Consider the following 23,379-nt stretch of genomic DNA (forward strand, 5'->3'; position numbering starts at 1 on the left):
TACAGTATAGAACACCATGCCTACAGTGAACTGACACCATGCATACAGTATAGAACACCATGCCAACAGTGAAGAACACCATGTCTACAGTAAAGAACACCATGTCTACAGTATAGAACACCATGTCTACAGTATAGAACACCATGTCTACAGTAAAGAACACCATGTCTACAGTATAGAACACCATGTCTACAGTAGAGAACACCATGTCTACAGTATAGAACACCATGTCTACAGTATAGAACACCATGTCTACAGTATAGAACACCATGTCTACAGTAAAGAACACCATGTCTACAGTATAGAACACCATGCCAACAGTGAACTGACACCATGCATACAGTATAGAACACCATGCCTACAGTGAATAACACCATGTCTACAGTAAAGAACACCATGTCTACAGTATAGAACACCATGCCTACAGTGAATAACACCATGTCTACAGTACAGAACACCATGTCTACAGTATAGAACACCATGCCTACAGTGAACTGACACCATGCATACAGTATAGAACACCATGCCTACAGTGAATAACACCATGCCTACAGTGAATAACACCATGTCTACAGTAAAGAACACCATGTCTACAGTATAGAACACCATGTCTACAGTAAAGAACACCATGTCTACAGTAAAGAACACCATGTCTACAGTATAGAACGCCACGCCTACAGTAAAGAACGCCAAGCCTACAGTATAGAACGCCACGCCTACAGTATAGAACGCCACGCCTACAGTAAAGAACGCCACGCCTACAGTATAGAACGCCACGCCTACAGTAAAGAACGCCAAGCCTACAGTATAGAACGCCACGCCTACAGTAAAGAACGCTAAGCCTACAGTATAGAACGCCACGCCTACAGTAAAGAACGCCAAGCCTACAGTATAGAACGCCATGCCTACAGTATAACGTTACGCCTACAGTAAAGAACACCAAGCCTACAGTATAGAACGCCACGCCTACAGTATAACGTTACGCCTACAGAAAAGACACCATGCCTACAGCACAGAACACCATGCCTGCAGTATAGAACACCATGCCTACAGTGAATAACACCATGTCTACAGTAAAGAACACCATGTCTACAGTAAAGAACACCATGTCTACAGTATAGAACACCATGTCTACAGTATAGAACACCATGTCTACAGTATAGAACACCATGTCTACAGTATAGAACACCATGTCTACAGTATAGAACACCATGTCTACAGTATAGAACACCATGTCTACAGTATAGAACACCATGTCTAAAGTATAGAACACCATGCCTACAGTGAATAACACCATGGCTACAGTATAGAACACCATGCCTACAGTGAACTGACACCATGCATACAGTAAAGAACACCATGTCTACAGTAAAGAACACCATGCCTACAGTACAGAACACTATGCCTACAGTGAACTGATACCATGCCTACAGTAAAGAACACCATGCCTACAGTATAGAACACCATGCCTACAGTATAGAACACCATGCCTACAGTATAGAACACCATGCCTACAGTGAATAACACCATGTCTACAGTAAAGAACAGCATGTCTACAGTATAGAACACCATGCCTACAGTGAATAACACCATGTCTACAGTAAAGAACACCATGTCTACAGTAAAGAACACCATGCCTACAGTATAGAACACCATGCCTACAGTGAACTGACACCATGCATACAGTATAGAACACCATGCCTACAGTATAGAACACCATGCCTACAGTGAATAACACCATGTTTACAGTAAAGAACACCATGTCTACAGTATAGAACACCATGCCTACAGTGAATAACACCATGTCTACAGTAAAGAACACCATGTCTACAGTATAGAACACCATGCCTACAGTATAGAACACCATGCCTACAGTATAGAACACCATGCCTACAGTGAACTGACACCATGCATACAGTATAGAACACCATGCCAACAGTGAAGAACACCATGTCTACAGTAAAGAACACCATGTCTACAGTATAGAACACCATGTCTACAGTATAGAACACCATGTCTACAGTATAGAACACCATGTCTACAGTAAAGAACACCATGTCTACAGTAAAGAACACCATGTCTACAGTAAAGAACACCATGTCTACAGTAAAGAACACCATGTCTACAGTAAAGAACACCATGTCTACAGTAAAGAACACCATGTCTACAGTAAAGAACACCATGTCTACAGTAAAGAACACCATGTCTACAGTAAAGAACACCATGTCTACAGTAAAGAACACCATGTCTACAGTATAGAACACCATGTCTACAGTAAAGAACACCATGTCTACAGTAAAGAACACCATGTCTACAGTAAAGAACACCATGTCTACAGTAAAGAACACCATGTCTACAGTATAGAACACCATGTCTACAGTATAGAACACCATGTCTACAGTAAAGAACACCATGTCTACAGTAAAGAACACCATGTCTACAGTAAAGAACACCATGTCTACAGTAAAGCACGGCAGTGGCAGCATCCTGTTGTGGGGGTGTTTCTCTTCAGCAGGGACAGGAGCAATTGTCAGGATAGAAGGGAAAATGGAGAGTGCAAAATACCAACAGATTATTGAGGAGAACCTGCAGCCCTCTGCCAGAAAATTGAAAATGGGAAGATGGATCATGTTTCAACATAACAATGACCCAAAGCACACTGCCAAAGCAACTGTAGAGTGGCTGAAGGACAAGAAGGTGAATGTCCTTGATTGGCCAAGTCAGAGCCTCAACCTAAATCCCAATTTGACTGAGTTTGAACAATTCTGCAAGGAAGAATGGGCAAATATAAGTTAGTAGAGCCGTATTCAAAGAAATCCATGGCTGTAATTCAAGCAAAAGCTGGTTCCACCAAGTAATAACTTAAGGTGGTGTTCACTTATCTAAATAGGGTATTTTACGGTTTTAATTGTAATACATTTTCACAGTAAATTCTTTGCCAATTCACTTGGATATTGTGTGTAAATAAAGCCGGAAAAAGTCAGATTTTATGTGTTTTCGTTTCAGGCTGTAAGGCAACAAAAGGTGAGCATTTTAAAAGGTGGTGGTGACTTTCTATACCCACTGTAGAGCTGGGACGGTAAAACGAAAATGATTGACACCGACCATACAAATCAGTTATCACAGGCAATTTCTGATATCGTTCATTACGATAAGTAGCATATACTAGAGAAATGTGAAGTTTGAAATGAAATACGTTTGCTAATATGGGTGATTGTTAATGGGACAACTGATGGCTACAACCATCAAACTAGTTGTAGTAGTTTAAAGGATAATACAATTTTTTAAACGGTGGTGCACATTAATGTTATAAATTTAGCGTTCTATTATCGTTATCGCATCAATTCAGGCAATTTATCGCAATATGTATTTTTGGCCATATCGCTCAGCTCTAATAGAACATAACATGCACATTGCCTATGGAGCCGAGCTGACTCACTTTGTAGCCACAACTATTGTTTCACACTGAGACAGAGCGGCTTTTCTCAGAATGCTTTAAATCCAGCTAAAAAGTAGGCTGCACACACACACACACACACACACACAAACACACACACACACACACACACACACACACACACACACACACGAAAACACAAATGCACACACATTTGGCCTACATGCCACACGCTGGCAGTGTCACAGCAGATTAAAGATGGATGTGGCGGGTAAACATAGATATCTACCAAAAAATATATGGGGTATTGGAAATGATGCAGATAACTACATTTCTAGTAGCCACAATCTGCAATATTAAAGCTGATCTATCTACACCCCCCACACACACACACAAAGAAAAATCTTGCTATGTGTTGTCAACGGCTAGGCTATACAGTATATTGGCAGAGCACACATCTGCTCGCACAGTAGGGCCTGCATCATTTCCATTTCCCTTTCCCTCTAGACTTAAAAAGTCAGAACCAAAGTCAAAGGCTTCTTATCTTTCAGGGTGTAGAAAAGTGCCAATCGAATTATTTAGGCCTATTGAATATGTATCTTACATAATAAAAAAAAAAAAAAAAAAACACACCAAAAAAACACAAATCCATTGCACTTTTTCCCTCAGGAATGTGTCACTCAGCCAAACCTCCAATGTGCAGACATGCTGTCAACAAACTTCACGGACTGCAACCTGATCTAAAAGCTGATAAAAGCTGAACCAATTACATCCTGGCAGGACATTTTCAAAGAATCAAGGAAATGTATTAACACACAGCTTGAACCTGTATTGAAAATTACCTTGCAAATGCAATACTGACCAGAGATTAATACAGCCTATAGCAGGTTAGGGTCTGCAAAAAAAACTATTGAGGTAATGTCAACTTGTGGTTTTAACATAGGTTGCAGATCCCATCCCCCTACCATTTGGAAGGCTGTTCGCTGCTCTAAGGTGACAGATGGTAATGGCAGGCCTGTCTGCTGCATTTGTGGTTAACTTGGGACATGGGTAAATGAGCAAAAGCAATATAAACTGCTACAATCCCACTCTTTTGGTAGCACGTCAACCTCTGTCTGTACACATTTCTCACATGAACACGGTTTTTGTCAATATTTGCCACACACTCACTGATTCATCAATGATGCACCGATTTACCATATATGCCTAGTTTGTACAAATTCGCAGCTAAACAGACAAAACCAATCATGTTGCTGACAGCAGTAAAAACATAGGCCTAAAACAAACTTATTTTATCGTTGAGATCAAAGGAAATGCAGTCATAACATGCTCCTATGTAGAGGTGTGACATTTCTGGATTCCTTGAGGTCAAAAAGAACATCAGAGTTTGACATAGTTTGAGACACATTCAGTATAGTTTAGTCTACCTCAGACATTCTATGCAAGCTCACACTGCAATAATATGCATTCTACACCAATAGCCTAGCCGACATAAGATGGTGTGATTATATCTGCATCCAGGCCACATTCTGTAGTTTCACTGGATGGAAACGGGAGCAACGGTGTTTACAAAGAAACACATCCTCTCTAAGAAATGAAGCATTTTAGGAAATGAAGGTGATTTGTTAAATGATTAGAGAAGCGGAGATAGTGTCGTGCCTCACCTTCCAATGCATCGACCCTTAAAACTGCAAGATTATCATATTGTCAGGGCACTGAACCTCACTGAATGAGCATAAAAACTATGCAAGTGGATTCTGGACCTGTATAGACTTAACAGACTGGTCAGTATGATGCTGTATTTCCATTTTACAGCTCCCATCTCTCCAGCAGACTATTCTCCTGGATCAGTGGTCATGCCAACATTCATCAGGCTGCACGTCATTCTGCATCTGATACTACTGGACTCACCAGACAAAAAGTAGCTTGGTTTTCACAAAACGCAACCTCCAGAATTATGATCAAATAGCGACCCCCCATTTCGAACATCTTAACCTCCAAATATGAATCCACATGTCAAACCAAATACAACATGGCCTGTCAGCTGCCAGTCAACTAATCAAACTGAAACTAACCTTGGGGGCTGCGTTTAGGCATTCATTCCAAGTGGAAGGTATAAAAATAAAAATAAAAAAGACTAAATTTAAAAATGTGTGCCTTGCACTGGGACTGAACCCACAATGTTCGGAGCCGTAGCTCACGATTTAGGTCTTCCTCAACCCCATCCACAAAGCCCTAGCTCATTGTGAGCCTACTAGGTGTTAACAGTCACTCACATTGTCCCTAGTGGATGGCTAATTGCCATGTAAGTACATCGACTTGCCATCACGTAACTTTGTGGTGAACGTGTGTAATCCACTGGAGGTCTAGCTCCTTTCACATTACAGTCTAATCAACTTCCCCACACTGACTCAATCCATACATTGAAATGGTGAATGTGCACCTTTGGAATGATGAAGTACAGGCCTTAACATAGCCAACATGTGCACAATGCTGTTTGAATTGGAAGTTAATTGCATAGTAGCCTTGACAACGCCACATTGAGTTCTTACATACTGTATTTTTAGCTGATGAAGACAAAAGACCCCAAAAACTTAAGATTCTCAATGTAAAATGTTGCAAAGGACAAAAATGCAAATCATATTCATTCCAATGTGCCATGCAAATGTTATCGTCATCTTATCGCTAATCAGTTTCTTAGCACTTGGCAAAGTGCCAGTCAAGTTCTTCCACACCGATCTCGACAAACCATTTCTGTATGGTTTGCTTTGTGCACAAAGTTGGAAGCACAGAATCATCTAGAATGTCATTGTATGTAAGTCGCTCTGGATAAGAGCGTCTGCTAAATGACTTAAATGTAAATGTAAATGTATGCTGTCGCATTAAGATATCCCTTCACTGGAACTAAGGGGTCTAGCCCGAACCAACAGCCCCAGACCATTATTCCTCCTCCACCAAACTTTACAGTTGGCACTATGCATTGGGGCTGGTAACGTGCTGACATTCTTCTGCCGACGTTGCTTCCAGAGGCAGTTTGGAACTCGGCAGTGAGTGTTGCAACAGCCGATTTCAACACGCCATGCACTTCAGCACGTGGCGGTTCTGTTAGCTTGTGTGGCCTACCACTTCGCAGCTGAGCCGTTGTTGCTCCTAGATATTTCCACTTCACAATAACAGCACTTACAGTTGACCGGGGCAGCTCTAGCAGGGCAGAAATTTGACGAACTGACTTGTTGGAAAGGTGGCATCCTATGACGGTGCCATGTTGAAATTCACTGAGGTCTTCAGTATGGGCCATTCTACTGCCAATGTTTGTCTATAGAGATTGCATGGCTGTGTGCTTGATTTTATACACCTGTCATCAATGGGAGTGGCTGAAATAGCAGAATCCACTCATTTGAAGCGGTGTCCACATACTTAGTGTGCTAGCATATAAATCCCAATGTCAAGAGTACATTTATGATCCATTTATCCATCGCTGATCCATTGCTCCCACATCGGCATACAAACCGCAAGTGTAGACCTGTGTTTTTTTATTCAATATTAGAGGTCTGAAGTATGAAACCTTGATCGTGCCTGAGTGAGGTATGCAAGAGTGACCTTTACATCCCTCTCTCTCCATCCTGCCTCGTATCCATTCACTACGGCGCTCATAGCCATAGCCCATAGAGCTTTTTCTTTCCCCAGTAACTAGGCTACACTACAATGACAATTGTCACATCTATGCTCACAGAGCTGAGGAACAAAGAAAAAGCCAACCAATAAAAAGAGAAAATCCTACTCAGAAATTAAGGCTGATTACACAGCATTTAGCCCAAAATGCAGACCAATAAACATTATCTGTAGCTTCCTACAGGCTACTTACCACAGTAGTAAGTCTGTTTTCACAACAAATATGTTTTGAAAGGGCACAGTCTACCAGTTTCACAACCTGCAAGACAAACAGAGGGTCAAAAATAAGCAATTGACAAACATACTGCAGCACTACAAAATGTCAAAGCCTCTTTTGTATGTTAAATGGTTATGAGATTATGTTGGATATCTCGGCTATTTGGGAATGGAAAACATGCTGCGTGGTCTGTCTGCCATACACTTGCCAAGCTATCTTCAATATCTTTGGAGCAGGGATCCCCAACTGGCAGAACTGATTTTATTTGGCCCCACAAGTTCAGATTTTTATTTCTGGACATTAGACTAAAAACACCAGAAAATCAGCTCCAAGTGATTTTAATTTTGGAAATCTGTTCCAAAGTATTCCCATGCATAATAGAGATATACACACTCAGTAGCCAGTGTACCACCTTGTTCACGAAATATGGTTTGATCCTACAGACAGTCACGTGGCCATGGATTGCTATATAAAAGGCAGACAGGCATCCAGTCACTGTTCGATTGAATGTTAAAATGGGCAAAGCGAGTGACCTAAGTGACTGAGCGTGGTATGATCGTCGGTGCTAGGCGCTGGGCACACCATTTCCAGTATCTCAGACACAGCCAGCCTCCTGGGCTTTTCATGCACGACAGTGTCTAGGGTTTACAGAGAATAGTGAGACAAACAAAAAACATCCAGTCAGCGGCAGTCCTGTGGGCAAAAACAGCATGGTCGAAGGAGAATGCCAAGAATCATGCAAGCTAACAGGCAGGCCACAAACAGGAAAATAATTGAGCAGTAAAACAGCGGTGTGCAGAACGGCATCTCGGAACGCACAACTCGTTGGTTGGGCTCTTGCAGCAGACGACCACACCGGGTTCCACTCCCATCAGCTAACAACAAGAAGAAGCGGACCCTAATCTGACAAATCCCGGTTCATGTTGCGTCACGCTGATGGCAGAGTCAGGATTTGGCGTAAGCAGCATGAGTCCATGGCCCATCCTGCCTGGTGTGAACAATACAGGCTGGTGGCAGTGGTGTAATGGTATGGGGAATGTTTTCCTGGCACAAGTTAGGTCCATTGATTCCAATTGATCAATGTTTGAACACCACACCTTGTAGAATCCATGCCCCAAAGAACTCAGGCTGTTCTGGTGGAAAGGGGGGGGGGTCCAACCAGGTATCTGTTCGGCCTTCTTGCAGACAAATTCACGTGCCAACAAATTATTTGTAATTACGTTCCGGGCCCCCTGACCACCCGCTCAAGAAAAAACATTTGGCCTGAATCTAGTTGATGATCCCTGCTTTATAGTATATTTAGGCCTGTTTAGCCCAGGCAGATCACTCAAAAGTGACTTTGAAATTGGATGTCAGGAAATGCCTTTAAAACAGGCCACCAGGGGCAACAGTGAGCGCTATTACCATCAAGTAATCCCATGATTCTGGATCAGAAGTTTCGATCCCAGCGGTGGACACTAGTTTTTTGTTTTAACCCTATCCCTTACCCTAACAATTCAGAATGAGTGTCTAAAGTTAATATCCAAAACATTAACTTTCCAAATTTGACATTTGGAGCAACTTCGAAATTTGACTTTGGAGAAGTGTGGATAAACGTCTAACTCTGCAGTGAGACTGTGAGAGCTTGTTGGTTTACCCAACAGCATGCTTGATGCATTCATTCAAGGCACAATGTTGTTTACTTACAATGTCAACAGAACATTTGTATTTATTGGAAAGCAGCATCAAGCTCATTACCGTGCACTTTTACCACACTGTGAAATTCATCATAACTTTATCTGTAGCATAATAAACTGCATGCTTTCCCGAGTCGTAGTGGGAGGACCATACAACATATCACGTGACTCCCAAGTTTACTTCGATATGATGGTTATTATATCAATATTTGCGCATAACAGCGTTTCCACCGCCATTTCTCTGATAATACATTTTACAGAAACAAAAAGATCTCACCTTGTTTAACGTATTTTGTTTTGTCGACATATGGAAAGTTTACAGACAAATTTGCTGTTTCTATCAGGCCTGTCATGACATTTTTTATCCAACATACTTTACACGCATAAAAAGGTTGGATGGAAACCTGGTTACAGTTGGCAATGTTTTTAATCAAAACGTTATGAAGATCATCCCAAAAACATTTTAGGGTCTCAAGGTAAAAAGCTAACGCTTCCTAATTTAGCTCAGATTAAATCCACCACTCACTGAGTACACTCAAAAAAATACATATTGCAGGGCTCCACATTACATGCATTTCACTCACATTTGTGAATATAGGCCTAGCTGCAACATTCAAGTAAAAAAAAAGGCTACTTATATCAAAGTACATCTGACTTCATCTGACTAAAATTCACATGTTATTCAATCATTGCACCCACACTGCGTAGCCAAGCGCTAAAATAGAACTTGGTTATATTTGTGACACTTGATGCGCTACAAGTCCCGCCTCACCCATCTCCTCATTGGTTTTAGGAGCATATACACACGTGGGTGATTGAAAGATGAACTGAGGTCCACAATTCAGTTGGTGGGGGTAATGCACCTTAAAGTTGGTTGCCAACCGCCATATAAAGTCCAAAGAAGAAAAATAAGGCTGAAGGAGGAGATATTTAATTTCTAGTACTCGGTTTACCCTTCTATCTGTGGATTAATTGTCGGAGTAGAAGACCTTGTACATTTCAGGTAAAATAAAATGAGCTAGCTAGCTAAATTGCCATAAATGTTTAATGCTTTTCAACCTGTCCCCAAATTAATATAGTTGGTTCAGAGTTTGTTTTTATATTTCAACCTGTGTGTCCTGATCAAGTCTGGTGTGGATGGACAAAATCAACATACGCGTGAGCGGTCTGGTCAGCATGTAAAGCTTTCTGTTGACTGCTACATAAAGCCTTCTGCCGTTCAAAGGCAATGTTAAAGAAAGCACTTCAACCACTGCACCAGACTGATATTGTACATTTGCAAAAATGTCTAAAAACCTGTTTTGCTTTGTCATTATAGGGTATTGTGTGTAGATTGATGAGGGGGAAAAATGTAATCCATTTTAGAGTAAGGCTCTAAAGTAAATGTTTTTTGCAAAAAGTAAAGTGGTCTGAATACAATGCACTGTAGAAGTTTCAGTAATTAGCTTCAAATTGTTTGTCATTTTGGAACTAAATTATTCATTAAATAGATTCAATGATTTACCTGTAAGGAATGTCATTTGCCCCAATATTATGGTCATAGATTGAATTAACCCTGATATATATCAAATTACATTCTAAAACAGTTTAGATGTAATTAGTCAAATTATTTAGTATGCTTTGAGTCTCAGTTCTTCTGTTGTCTCAGCCTCCAGTATTTATGCTGCAGTAGTTTGTGTCGGGGGGCTTGGGTCAGTTTGTTATATCTGGAGTACTTCTCCTGTCCTATTCGGTGTCCTGTGTGAATCTAAGTGTACGTTCTCTAATTCTCTCCTTCTTTCTTTCTCTCTCTCGGAGGACCTGAGCCCTAGGACCATGCCCCAGGACTACCTGACATGATGACTCCTTGCTGTCCCCAGTCCACCTGGCCATGCTGCTGCTCCAGTTTCAACTGTTCTGCCTTACTATTATTTGACCATGCTGGTCATTTATGAACATTTGAACATCTTGGCCATGTTCTGTTATAATCTCCACCCGGCACAGCCAGAAGAGGACTGGCCACCCCACATAGCCTGGTTCCTCTCTAGGTTTCTTCCTAGGTTTTGGCCTTTCTAGGGAGTTTTTCCTAGCCACTGTGCTTCTACACCTGCATTGCTTGCTGTTTGGGGTTTTTCAATTTGATTGATTGATTGATTAATATGGTGTTATTTTTTATGAAATGGCATATATAATAGAAGATATTCAAACTGTTATTTTAGTTCTATCAACTATCAACATATCGTTCAATGTTAATTTTAAAAAAGCTCAGTGGTTATTCTGTGACTTGAGCTATAATACGCTTTCTTTTCTTGCCCTGGTATCATTTCGGTTTAAAGTATCGTCTTGGTATCGAGTATCGTTTCGGTATCGAGTATTGTGATACTAAACCTGGTATTGTAGTCCAAATTCTGGTATCGTGACAACACTAGATCATTCAGTGGGTGCAACAAGTCTACCTTTTGCTTGTAACCACGCAAGGTAAGGATAGTTTGTCACCAATAGTCTATAGCATCCTTAATTCCTTACTCACAATACAACAGCTTTGATAGTACAAGCAGGCATTTATGAAAATCAACTTTAAAGATTTAGCTCAGATATCAGCTTGGTTATAGAGGGAGGTCAATGTGCTTACCATGTGCCCGTATGTCATTCAGATATGACAGTATCCTTCTTCAGTCTGTGGACAAAAGAAAGAGATTCTGATTAGAATACATTAATAAGCGTTAAACTAAATTGCCATTTCACTCAACCTTTAGTGTAAGGCTAACCCACAAACAGAAGTCAACCAATTCTAATCTTCAAGTCTGCTTCTCCATACTACTTCAGCAAGAAAGAGTATACGTTTCACTAAATTAGAGCCTTTAGATTTGTCTAACTAATAAGCCGAAGCAGGATGGTCCTTGATGCCAAAAATCAGTAAATAGCCTAGCCTAAGTAACACAGTTTTCAGATGAAAAGGTGCTAAGAGAGGGGATCCTCTTGCTATTTGATGAGAGTCAATACAGTATACCCCAGGGATTAGTATTTAATTAAAGCTTTAAGAGCTGTTGTAAGTGATGGCCTACATGACCGATGAGTAAGGGAACTCCTCCTCTCCCTTTCCTTCCCCCGCTGTTATCGCAGCACAGATCACATTCCATAGCAGAGTTTCTAAGATGGGCAAAGGTAGGCTAGCATTTTACTGGACCTATACAGATCCTGGAAATGCTTAGCAATCGAGTCAGACTACTTGTGCTGAGGCACAGGAAGAGCGAGATCCTACAGACCAGGCATGTCATTAAATAGCAGTTTAACGTGTTTGGTAGCTTGCTATATTTTCATTGCAGCATACATTCTGCTGTGTTTGTTTAGTTATTGTGTTTGACTTATAGCCTACTTCCCTGATTCTGGAATCTAGACTTTGGCTCATCATTCACAAGGTTTGTAGTTCATTGTACAGTATACAACCCCCAGGCTATTTCATGCGATTCAGAAATTTAAATTAGATAATCCTAATAATGGACATGAAGGTTTCACTGTTTAACTTGTGCAACACATTTTTTGATACCCATGGGAAGACAATCTAAAGTCACCTTCAATGGTCAATTACCACCCTCTACTTCGCTGGTCTATGCTAAATCATTGATAACTTTAGGTCAATTTAATAGATAGCATAGCACAGAATTGAGTCGTTGTGCTCAAGTTTAGGCCTAAATAGAACACCTCTCCTCTTGGTTGAAAATAAAGGATTTGAGGATCATAGCCAATCAACTAGCACTTTAAAAAAAGATATATTTAACTAGGCAAGTCAGTTAAGAACAAATTCTTATTTACAATGACCTACCCCGGCCAAACCTTAACCCAGACGACACTGGGCCAATTGTGCGCCGCCCTATGGGACTCTATGGGAATAGAGTGATTCCTATGGGAATCATGGCTGGTTGTGACACAGCCCAGGATCGAACTGAGATGTCTGAGATGCAGCACCTTAGACCGCTGCGCCACTCATGTGAATATACTGTAGGTCTACTCCTCCTTTATTAGTCCTAAACTCAGGTCAGTGAAATAAGAGACTACCATTTGATTGGTATGGCATACAGTCCTTGACTGGTTCATATGATTCACGTGATTTCTAATATTAGGTCAGACTTCTCAGGAAGTTGTGCACACCATCTAAAAGACCAGCCCATGTAAACACAGCCTTTGTCACCAAGCAGGTCATTCTTAGCTTACTGCTGCTAGCTAAGAGTATGGAATCTATTCAATCTGTATCGCGTTACAAATTGGACGATAGAGATGTTAAAGTAATTTCCAATTGAGCCGCCATCTGCAGCGTTTACCATGAATGCCGTCTCCGCTAATGCAGAAACATTGCCTTTAAATTTATATCACGCTGTAATGCTGAATTTCTGTGATGTATATTGATTAGAGCCCTAAACCTGCCTTTATCCTAAGTCCATGTAAAAAAATATATATATTTTGCACATTGGCCTAGATTTAATGTGCTCCAAAGAAAAGCTGCCTCCTCCTCCATTGATCGCTCTGCTTGACCAATACAATCATTATTCCCAGCGTGTTTCACTATTCTGATCGAAATTGTGATATTGGCATGTGCAATATCCATATTGCAAGAGGCTGCGATTTTCTCCTTTCTTAGAAACTGCGTTAATACAACAATAACTACTATGGTACCTCTTACAATGAGATGCTCTAGACTCCCAGTTCATTCACTCTGTAAATGCACAGAGGATGCTAACCAATCATAAGTGGGTTCTCACTCTGCATGGCCCTATCATGGCCTTCTCACTCTACATGCTGGCCAATCATAAGCATCCCCGCTTGGAGTGTACCGTTAGATGCTGGTGAGGAGAGAAAGGGCTTTACCAAATACAGTACAGGTTTAGAAACAATGTGGCTGTACCTCTGTGTGTGTCAGAAACATGAGTCCTGCTAGTGCTATCGAGAAAGTCGATTTGGTGGTATGGCAGTATTTCAGCTACAGGCAAACCAATGTCAACCAAATGCAACTGTTGTTACAAAGTACTTCAGCATTGTGGCGACAACAAGAGGAAACACGACAAATATATTCAATCATTTGAAGAAGAACCATCCCCTAATTTATGACGATAGCATGGTAAAAATAAAGCGACTGACAGCAGCAAAGCCCCTCAGCCACTACCACCCACCTACGTTAAACAGGAAATGATTGCCGGTGTTCACATGTCACGACCTACAAAAAACATTCCATGGACACAGAAATCACAGAGGCCATCACCTATCACACAGTCAGCAAAGATCGCTTCAAGCATAGGGAAGGTATGCCTTGGGACTTAGAGGCACTACTCTAAAGTGGGAGGGTGCTCTGGGTTCAGGGGCATTCAGCATGTTAAACTTGACCTCTGGGGTCACAACACACACCATGTGATAAGTGTCAACAGGGAGAGAAGAGGAGAGGGGCTGCTGCTGTTCGTCTCACTGGGCCTCCCCAGAGGAAAAACAAATTACAGAGCAACGGAAAGGTCCCCAACACACAGCCTGGCACTGATTTATATTAGCTTATGAAGAAGAGTTAACTTCTCATCTCTCTAGCTACGCATTATACCTTTTGTATTTATCCTAACGCTCAACGGAGCTTCATCATTCCTTCCAAGCTGAACCCCCTTCAGATTAGCGTAGAGGCTATTGGGCCTAGGCTAAGTCGAGCTCTGTCAGTCATGTCACTTGATTTCCCTTTGGCTCAATACATTATTTAGGCTAAATAAGGCTCATTGTGAAGGTTTAAAACAAACCAACTGTCATATAGCCTATTGGTGTAAGGTTGCGTTCACATGCTCCTTGCAAGAAGAAAATTCTAAACTGTCTAGCCTAACTGGGAAACGTGGGGTACAACGACGCTATCCAAGTTTCCCACTAGTATTCCCAAATTGGAAGCGCACATGGAGTTTGGCTTATCCGGGAATTTCATCAGTAGTCCCAAGTTTCCAATTATAAAGCATGTGAACACACAATAAGAACTAGCCTGAACTAAGATCATATTTCTGACTGTATTTCTGATGGTTAAATTCTCAGCCTATGTGTGCCATTTAAATGAAATATGGTTTGGTATGAGAACTATTGACAGAACAAGACATAAATACAAAATCATCTGTCATGGTCCTGGCAATCTATGAAACAAAGAACTGCTGCTGAAGAACTGAAATCCACTCATCCCACCCCTCCCCCATGTGTTCCTTCAGTCTACTGTCAAGCACCTGTTACATAACTGAGCTAGTCCACCACTAGCTACATAAGAGGGTGAGACTTTAAGCTATGTAAATATGATCAACTTAAATCATGTCTATATGAAGTATGAATATAGGCATCTTGTGTATAAAGCAGATCATTAACTAGACTCGTGCTGTGTTAGGCCTTTGTTCTATTGTTTAATAGATAATTTCACTGATTGAATATCCCCATAATATAATAAAGCATAGTGGTCAGACAATACTGGGTCAATACCATCTTAAACAGGAGCTAGGTTTACCTGCAACATTTCAATTCAATATAAATTCTTAGGTCAAGCAAAACAACTGGAATATACACTGAGTGAGCAAAATATTAGGAACATCAGTCTGTCATGGAAAGAGCAGACCAGGTGTATCCTGGTTAAAGCTATGATCTCTTTTTGATGTCACTTATTAAATCCACTTCTGTCAGTGTAGATGAAGGGGAGGAGTCAGGTTAATGTTGGATTTTTAAGCCTTGAGACAGACGGATTGTGTATGAGGGTGAATGGGCAAGACAACATATTTAAGAGCCTTTCAACAGGGTATGGTAGTATGTGACAGGCGGACCGGTTTGTGTCAAGAACGCAATGCTGCTGGGTTTTCCACGCGCAACAGATTCCACAGGTATGCTGGCCCATGTCGACTCCAATGCTTACCACAGTTGTGTCAAGTTGGCTGGATGTCCTTTGGGTGGTGAACCATTCTTGATACAACTGTGGGAAGCATTGGAGTCAACATGTGGCAGCATCCCTGGACATCAACTAGGCTACTGCTGTGTCATTAAGTTGAGCTATGCTGCTTTTCGACTATAACACCAGTTACACTGGTAGTGTATACACCCTTATGTTATACTAGTGAAATGGTGTTGCCATAGCTAGGGCTGGCACTGAGGACTTCTAAAAAGCAGGCTCAACAACCTCTGCATTATCAAAATATTTGCTTTGTGAAAAGGTGTTCAAGTTCAGTGAGCCATTGTTATGAAATGAAAGCTGAAAAGTACCAGTGGTCTGGATTTGGCCACAAGTGAGAGCAGGTCCGCCAGAGCCATGGCCTAGTGCGACAAGGTGCAGATGGAAACAGACAAGTCTGAGCCTTTTGGATAACACACCGGGTAAATGCGCCACTAGAGTAGCACTCTCTGACTCGGAGTTCCCTTCCCCCACACTCGTGTGTTACATTGCTGAATTGTCAATAAGCTCTGATTTTGTTTATTATTATTATTATTTAAGTTAACATACGCCTAAATAAATGTTTCCACGTATCCAAATCCAATTGGTATAGCTAGCCAGTTAATGGTGTAACATGCTTATTTGTGTCCATGTGTCACAACAAAGCTTACATTACAGCTAGATTTGTGGCTACAAATCTGTTTTCAACCCCTCTGATAAAACGTTTCTAATGGTTTAGCTAAAATGCTTAGCAGTGATGATGATAATCATCATCATCATCATCATCATCATCATACATTTAAAGTGGCTAACAAACAACCTTTACACAGCCTGTGAAGTTGTAGACAGGCGTAGGAAGCAAGCTTCTAGTCACCACACGCGCGCATATTTACATACACACATTCATACACATGCGCGCGCGGACACACGCTGAAGCTGCCCATCCCCCACCTTTGTGAAATCACCAAAATAAATGTCCGTGACACTGAAACAATTGATCATAACCACCTACAAACAATAGTGTACAATGAATGCGTCTCGTAGTATATTGTATATGACCTACAATCACGAGAAAAGCCAAGAAAACACTTACTTAAATGCCCAGATTACACAAGGGGTGCCTTCTCTGCTGTGCTCCTTATATGGAATCTCCTCCTCCACCGCTATTTCTAAAATATAGTCACAATAAAGCGTTATAAGTCTACTCCGAGATGGCAGCTTGGTAGTTAAAATCCCAAATGAGCCATGTGTTTTGATTACATAAGTGTAGCATTTGATAAATCCTTTAAAAAAATTACATTGAAGAGCAATTGGGGTACATTGTGAGGTTGCTTGCTAGTGGAGAAAGAGCCAAACGGTTCACAACCAGCCAACGGCTTCAGACACTGAAACACTGAGGAGGTGACTCTCCAGGCAAAAATGAGGCAGCCAATTCTCTGCAGTTAGGTAGAAACTGGAGGACACAAAAACATTAAAATAAGTGTCGCAGTATAAAGCAGTGCTTTATGCACCTATATACCTAATGTTGTTGAAATAGTCTTTATAGAAAATACACATTAGAGCACTAAACACATTTTTGTCGCAGAAGCAGAAATCTCTATAAAAGAATGCTAATATCTACAACATAATTTATCACACACTGGCCTGAAATAAGTGAATTATGTAAAAACATAACAAAAAAACATCTGGTGCATTTTTAAATAACAGCTGCTGTGTCTTGCATAAACAGCTAGCTACTAAATCTACAACAACAAAAAACAAATTGGAAATTAAAGTTGACCGACTTCCCAAAGAAGGGTCTAAACTGCAGTAAAACGGGGTGGCAGTGCCAGGATGATGTAGCACAATGCTAAATTGTTAAGTTAGCTTGCTCGTGAGCTATCAAGTTAACCATCTATTCTTGGAAGCTAAATAGATGTGAATTATGGTAGATGTAAAAATTGGTTTGACCTGTTACAGGCCCAGTGCAGTCAAAAAAGATGATAAAATATATAACATAGGAGAATCATATTTTTTGATATATATATATATATATATATATATATATACATAAACTCAGCAAAAAAATAAACGTCCTCTCACTGTCAACTGTGTTTATTTTCAGCAAATGTAACATTTGTGAATATTTGTAGATTATTAAGATTAAGATTCAACAACTGAGACATAAACATCTGCAGTCCTCATGCCTCCTTGCAGCATGCCTAAGGCACATTCACGGAGATGAGCAGGGACCCTGGGCATCTTTCTTTTGGTGTTTTTCAGTCAGTAGAAAGGCCTCTTTAGTGTCCTAAGTTTTCATAACTGTGACCTTAACTGCCTACCATCTGTAAACTGTTAGTGTCTTAATGACCGTTCCACAGGTGCATGTTCATTAATTATTTATGGTTCATTTAACAAGCATGGGAAAAAGTGTTTAACCCCTTTACAATGAAGATCTGTGAAGTTATTTGGATTTTTATTAATTGTCTTTGAAAGACAGGGTCCTGAAAAAGGGATGTTTTTTTTTTGCTGAGTTTATATATTGGAATAATTCTGTGAAATTGTGAAAATTATGACACCCTTTAAGTATAAGAGCTGTTTGAAAAGACCGCCTGAAATTTTAGCCTGTTTTGGTGGGATAGTTTTGGCCTGCCTCACAAGGCGGCAAATTAGTTAATACACCAATAAGAAAGAGAGTTCCTAACTTCTCTGCCAATAACAGCAAATTTGCAGTTTTCCCCTCCCCACTCAGAACACTCCCAGACAGTCTTCGCTACATGTTTGCTTGAGAAATGGCTAAGAAGCTATTTTTGTTTGTTTTTGATCATTTTAGTTTTTGATCATTTTAATTGAAAACAAACCACACTAAGGTACTTCATTCTTACCCAGAAATGATTTGACATTGAGATAAAAACAGCTGCATTGGACCTTTAAAACAAGATGGTGCTAATGAACAGATGTTCCAGTCTCAGTTCCACAGAACAAAAAACTAGCTATGATGATACAAATACACAACAGCAAAAAAATATCCAATGTTAAGAATAATGATGCCTGTCCTGATCTAATTACTCTGGTTATAATCATGTATAAATAACAATCTAACTACCAAACAGTCTACTCTAGGCCTAACCACTGGTTATTTCTAAAGGCCTACATTGATGTAAGGAGGATCTTTGTTGGATTGTGGCATTATACGATTAGAAATGATTGTATAATATTATTGGCGCTACTAGTGCACACACAGCTAACTAGGTTTTGGGTTCAAAATGCACCGCTACCCTTTAAATATATCAAAAATGGAGGCTGTTGAGGGGAGGATGGCTCATAATAATGGAGTCAATGGAATGGTGTCAAAATATTTTGGGGGGTTTTCATGTGTTTGATACCATTCATTCACTCCATTCCGGGTATTATTATGATCCATCCTCCCCTCAGAAGCCTCCACCTCAAAAGTGGAGCCTCCATCTCTGAAGTATGTTCAAGAACATTGAAAAATGTTTTAGGGAAAAATGTAATTCTGTACAAACCGTCACACAACTTAGCAAACATTGAATCGAACTGAACGCACCCCAGGTCGGGATAGGGAAAGGATACTCTGTTACACGTGTACAAACTGCAGCGTCTTCCTGTTTCACGATTGGCTCTCATTGGTTGAAAACATGAATAATATTACAATAGTTCACACCCCTGCAACAGATGTTTTTGTTTTTATCATGATACTGTAAAGTAAGAGAGTAAGCCTAATATATTTTGCTGAAATGTAACATGCAACATCTTTAAATGATAGCCCTATTATGCTTAAGGTTTCATGTCACCAACACACTCCCAAACCCTACAAGATTTAGATAAGGAGGATATTCAGATTTCTATTTAGCTTTGTAGGTTGGAATCACAAATCTACATTTTAGTCTTGGGTGAATAGGCCAGTGAGGTGAGGATAGAGAGTAGAGACAAGATAAGAATGAGCTGTTTGAGACAACTCAAAAGCACTGAGGAGGGAGTCTCTGGAAACAAAGCGGGGGAGTGATGAGAGGCAGAGTAGAGTCTGAAGCTCCTCTGGGCAGAGGACTGCCAGTGTAATGCCCATAACTGCACACACCAGGGAGAGTCAAGTGAACAGTGGTAGGGAAAAGAGGAGAAGAAGTAAGGCAGTTATTTTCAGACATCTCACCCCTCGCTGGGATCTCAGGAGAAGGCTCTAGCAATAGTCTTCAGGAATCCATGGTCATGTGTAAAATACTGTATGATTTGTATTGTTGTATTGCATGAAGGTGTGTGTGTGTGTGACAGTGAGATGGAGAGAGAAAACGATTCCCCCTTTTCAATTCAATCAGGCTTTATTGGCATGGGAAACATGTTTACATTGCCAAATCAAGTGAAATAAAGAAGAAATAAAAGTGAGAAGAAACAAAAATCAACATCAACAAATAAACGTTAAAAAAATGTACAGTAAACATTGCACTCAAAGGTTTCAAAAAGATATATGTATTAAATGTTATATTATCAGCTATGTACAGTGTGTTTAACAATGTGCAAATAGTTGTAGTATGAATAGTAGGGGAAGATGAGTAAACAGATAAATATTGGTGGCATTTACAATGTTTGTGATCCACTGGTTGCCCTGTTTTCATGGCAACGGGTCACAAATCTTTCTGCTTTGATTGTACATGCTGCATTTCGCCCAACAGAGTTCCCTTTTCTCTTTCAACTAATGAGGTTTCAGTGCCCCGCTCAATAGATCTGTAGCCCCTAGGAGGTCTCCACAACTTTACGTGACCCTGGCCATCTAAACAGCAGAGCCAGTAGATGCCCTTTGCCGATAAACCCTGACAATGCAAGCCATTGATTACATCCCAACCATCCTTCCCCACTGACAGGGAGACATTTCTTCTCTCTGCCTATAAATTCTGTGTGATGGTACAGTATACAGTATATCTGTGTGATGGTATATGCCTGTACATAGCGCAAGGAAATTATATTTACAGGGCAAGGAAAAGTTATTTGAGAATTTCCGGTTTCTAGCAAAGAAGGATTTTGTGTAATACAGCTTTATAACGACTCAGTAATGTAGATACTGTGATATGGTATCATTTGAGTGCAACGTAAATCATTAAGATTGAAACTCCTACTGTAGATAAGTGAATACATTATTCAGGAGCACAACCAAGTGCTGCTTGAGGTTGCATACTTTTCTTTCAGTCGATATGCGTGGAGGCTGGGCTGTTCTATTTCTGAATCGATCCAAACCTCTGTACATTAACATTTACAAATGGTAAATCTAACTCAGACAGTTAACTGTCCTCCAGAGAGAAGACAGAGGAAACTACATAGCATATAAGAGAATGCTCTTATTTGAAACCAAAATAATAGAAGTTGGTAATTGTTTATGCAATTTCGATGTAAGCCATCCTGTGATATCTGCATTAATATCTTTATTTATAGTGATTTCTTTTACATAATATGTAAACAAATGGGTTGTGCTTTTATAGATAAACCAGGTTTTTTGTTTGCAGGTTTTGTAAGTATGCTTCCATGTTGTTTCAGTAATTTGTGAGTTTGACAAATAATAAGTTATTAATACAGTTTCACGTGAACTCACCATCATTGTAAAATAGAGTTAGAAATAACTCAATATAAATTTAGATGGTGTGATTGATTGTATGTACATTTCATTTTGATCACAGTGTAACGACCCTGGGTTTATAAGCGCGGAAATCGACTCTGCCGTGTGAGCATGCTTTTGCGGCACAGTCGATAGCGCGCCGGACCTCGGGCTCGAAGGTCGAGGGTTCGAGACCTGCTCCCTGCTGTTTCATTACAATATGAATACAACCCCGAATCTGATAAGGAATTTATAAGGCACTACAAAAATGTACACAGAATATGTTTTCCTGTGTGCTGAGGGGTGGGAGAGAAAAGCGTGTGTGATCGTCCAACTCCTCCTTTGCTCTTTGCAGTCTGAGTCAGGACTGTGGTTTTGGCAGCAACGGAGAAGCATTTCCTGTGAAACATGTTACGTAATGTGTAATTGAGTATTTTTCCCTTTTTAATACATTTGCACCCTCCTTCGTTTAGCCAAACAGTTTTTGAATTCTACCCTCTGTTTGCTATGAGAGGTTGTAATATGTTATCCATTTCAACATTACCCTCAATTATCTCTGTCGTGACATTCCACTTTGTCCATAATGGCAGCCTCTGCTCCAAGCTATTCTAATTGAGTTCTCATCAGAATACAGGGGAGAGATTATTGTAAACTATCTAAAAGCTCCGCAGCTACTGGGAGAGATTTTGTCTGCGGAAACGAGACTGCAGGATCCCACCCATCCCCCATATTCGCTTGTAAACCCACTTTTGCCTGGCTGGTCACTGACTGCAATAGATAGATTCCACCCCACCCCCTATCCTTTGCTCAGTCATTCAACTTGGAGAGTCAATAACAAGCTGACATCATTGGTTTGTACATTACACTGCTACTTTCATTCTACCCACAATATCTTTAAGATAGGAGCATTTTGTTTGGAGATTATAAACCTAATAAGAAGACGTTACATGGGAAATGTAGGAACTAGATAAGAAAGGCACTGTTGGGGGTAGGGTAATACCCAGCCTTCTGTGACTGTGGAATTATCAAACCAAATCAAATGTTATTTGCCACATGCTTCGTAAACAACCAGTGTAGACTAACATTGAAATCCTTTCTTACAGGCCCTTCCCAACAATACAGAGAGAAAAAAAATGGAATAACAGAAAAAGAATAACATGTGGAATAAATAAATCCACAATGAGTAACGATAACTTGGCTATATACACAGGGTGCCAGTGGGGTTACCAGTATCACACAGAGGGTGTTTCTAGGATGGATACTCTTTATGGGGCTAGAGTGTTTTGACACATTAAACTGATTTCTAGAAAAAGTTACACAAAGAGTTACGAATATGTTTAGAACATTTTGGACATAGTGAATCGCTCCTGTCCACTGGGCAGAACAGTTCATTGCAATAATGTGACAATGCCACACAGAAACCACCTATACATTTTAAGTATTTTAATCCACTGTCGCCAAACTGGGCTGAGAGTCGTCCACTCTCCTAGAATGTGGTCCACATTAAACACCCAGTGCAGTGCAAGGAAGAAACATGGTCAACAGAATTCCAATCAACTAGCCAAAGTGGGGATCTGCATTTCATCCCTCCCCACTGTTTTTTTGGTCCAACTGCCCTCCAGCTGAGGTGGAGCTGGAAAAGCTAAATCAAGGGGCCCCAGCAAAGACTCTCCAGAACACCTCTATAGGGGTATGCTTAATCCCTGTCTATTGGAGGCAGTAGAGGGATTATTATTTTCTCATATTGGCACCATTCAATTGGAGATACTGTGGTCTTCCACATCTCTGTGATCTCTCTTTTTAAATACTCTTTGGCAAGTATTATGCATAAAGATATATGTGATAAAGGTGAGAGGTTGGTAATGGCCATGACTGCAAAGGGGGAGATCCATTCCAGGCTTTTGTTCAGGGTAAATGTAATTAGGTAGGCTGCTTAGAAAATAA

The 23,379-nt window shown here is 40.5% G+C and overlaps 1 protein-coding gene across 3 annotated transcripts in view; it reads right to left on the minus strand.

The window, feature by feature from the left end:
- LOC118377675 (F-box-like/WD repeat-containing protein TBL1XR1) overlaps positions 1-17,261 on the minus strand; it is a 43,000-nt gene extending 25,739 nt beyond the window's left edge. Inside the window, exons 1-4 of one of the 3 annotated variants that reach the window (XM_052458417.1) lie at positions 17,153-17,261; positions 16,948-17,023; positions 11,574-11,618; positions 7,263-7,328 (exon numbers count right to left, since the gene is read on the minus strand). The gene's annotated coding sequence lies outside the window, so the exon portion shown is untranslated. Of the gene's footprint in view, positions 1-7,262; positions 7,329-11,573; positions 11,619-16,947 lie in introns of all 3 variants that reach the window. The other 2 variants (XM_052458427.1, XM_052458434.1) reach the window with 2 other exon arrangements.
- Between the last annotated feature and the right edge of the window lie 6,118 nt (positions 17,262-23,379).

This window comes from Oncorhynchus keta, chromosome 1, assembly GCF_023373465.1.
Source record: "Oncorhynchus keta strain PuntledgeMale-10-30-2019 chromosome 1, Oket_V2, whole genome shotgun sequence".
Classification (NCBI taxonomy): Eukaryota; Metazoa; Chordata; class Actinopteri; order Salmoniformes; family Salmonidae; genus Oncorhynchus; species Oncorhynchus keta.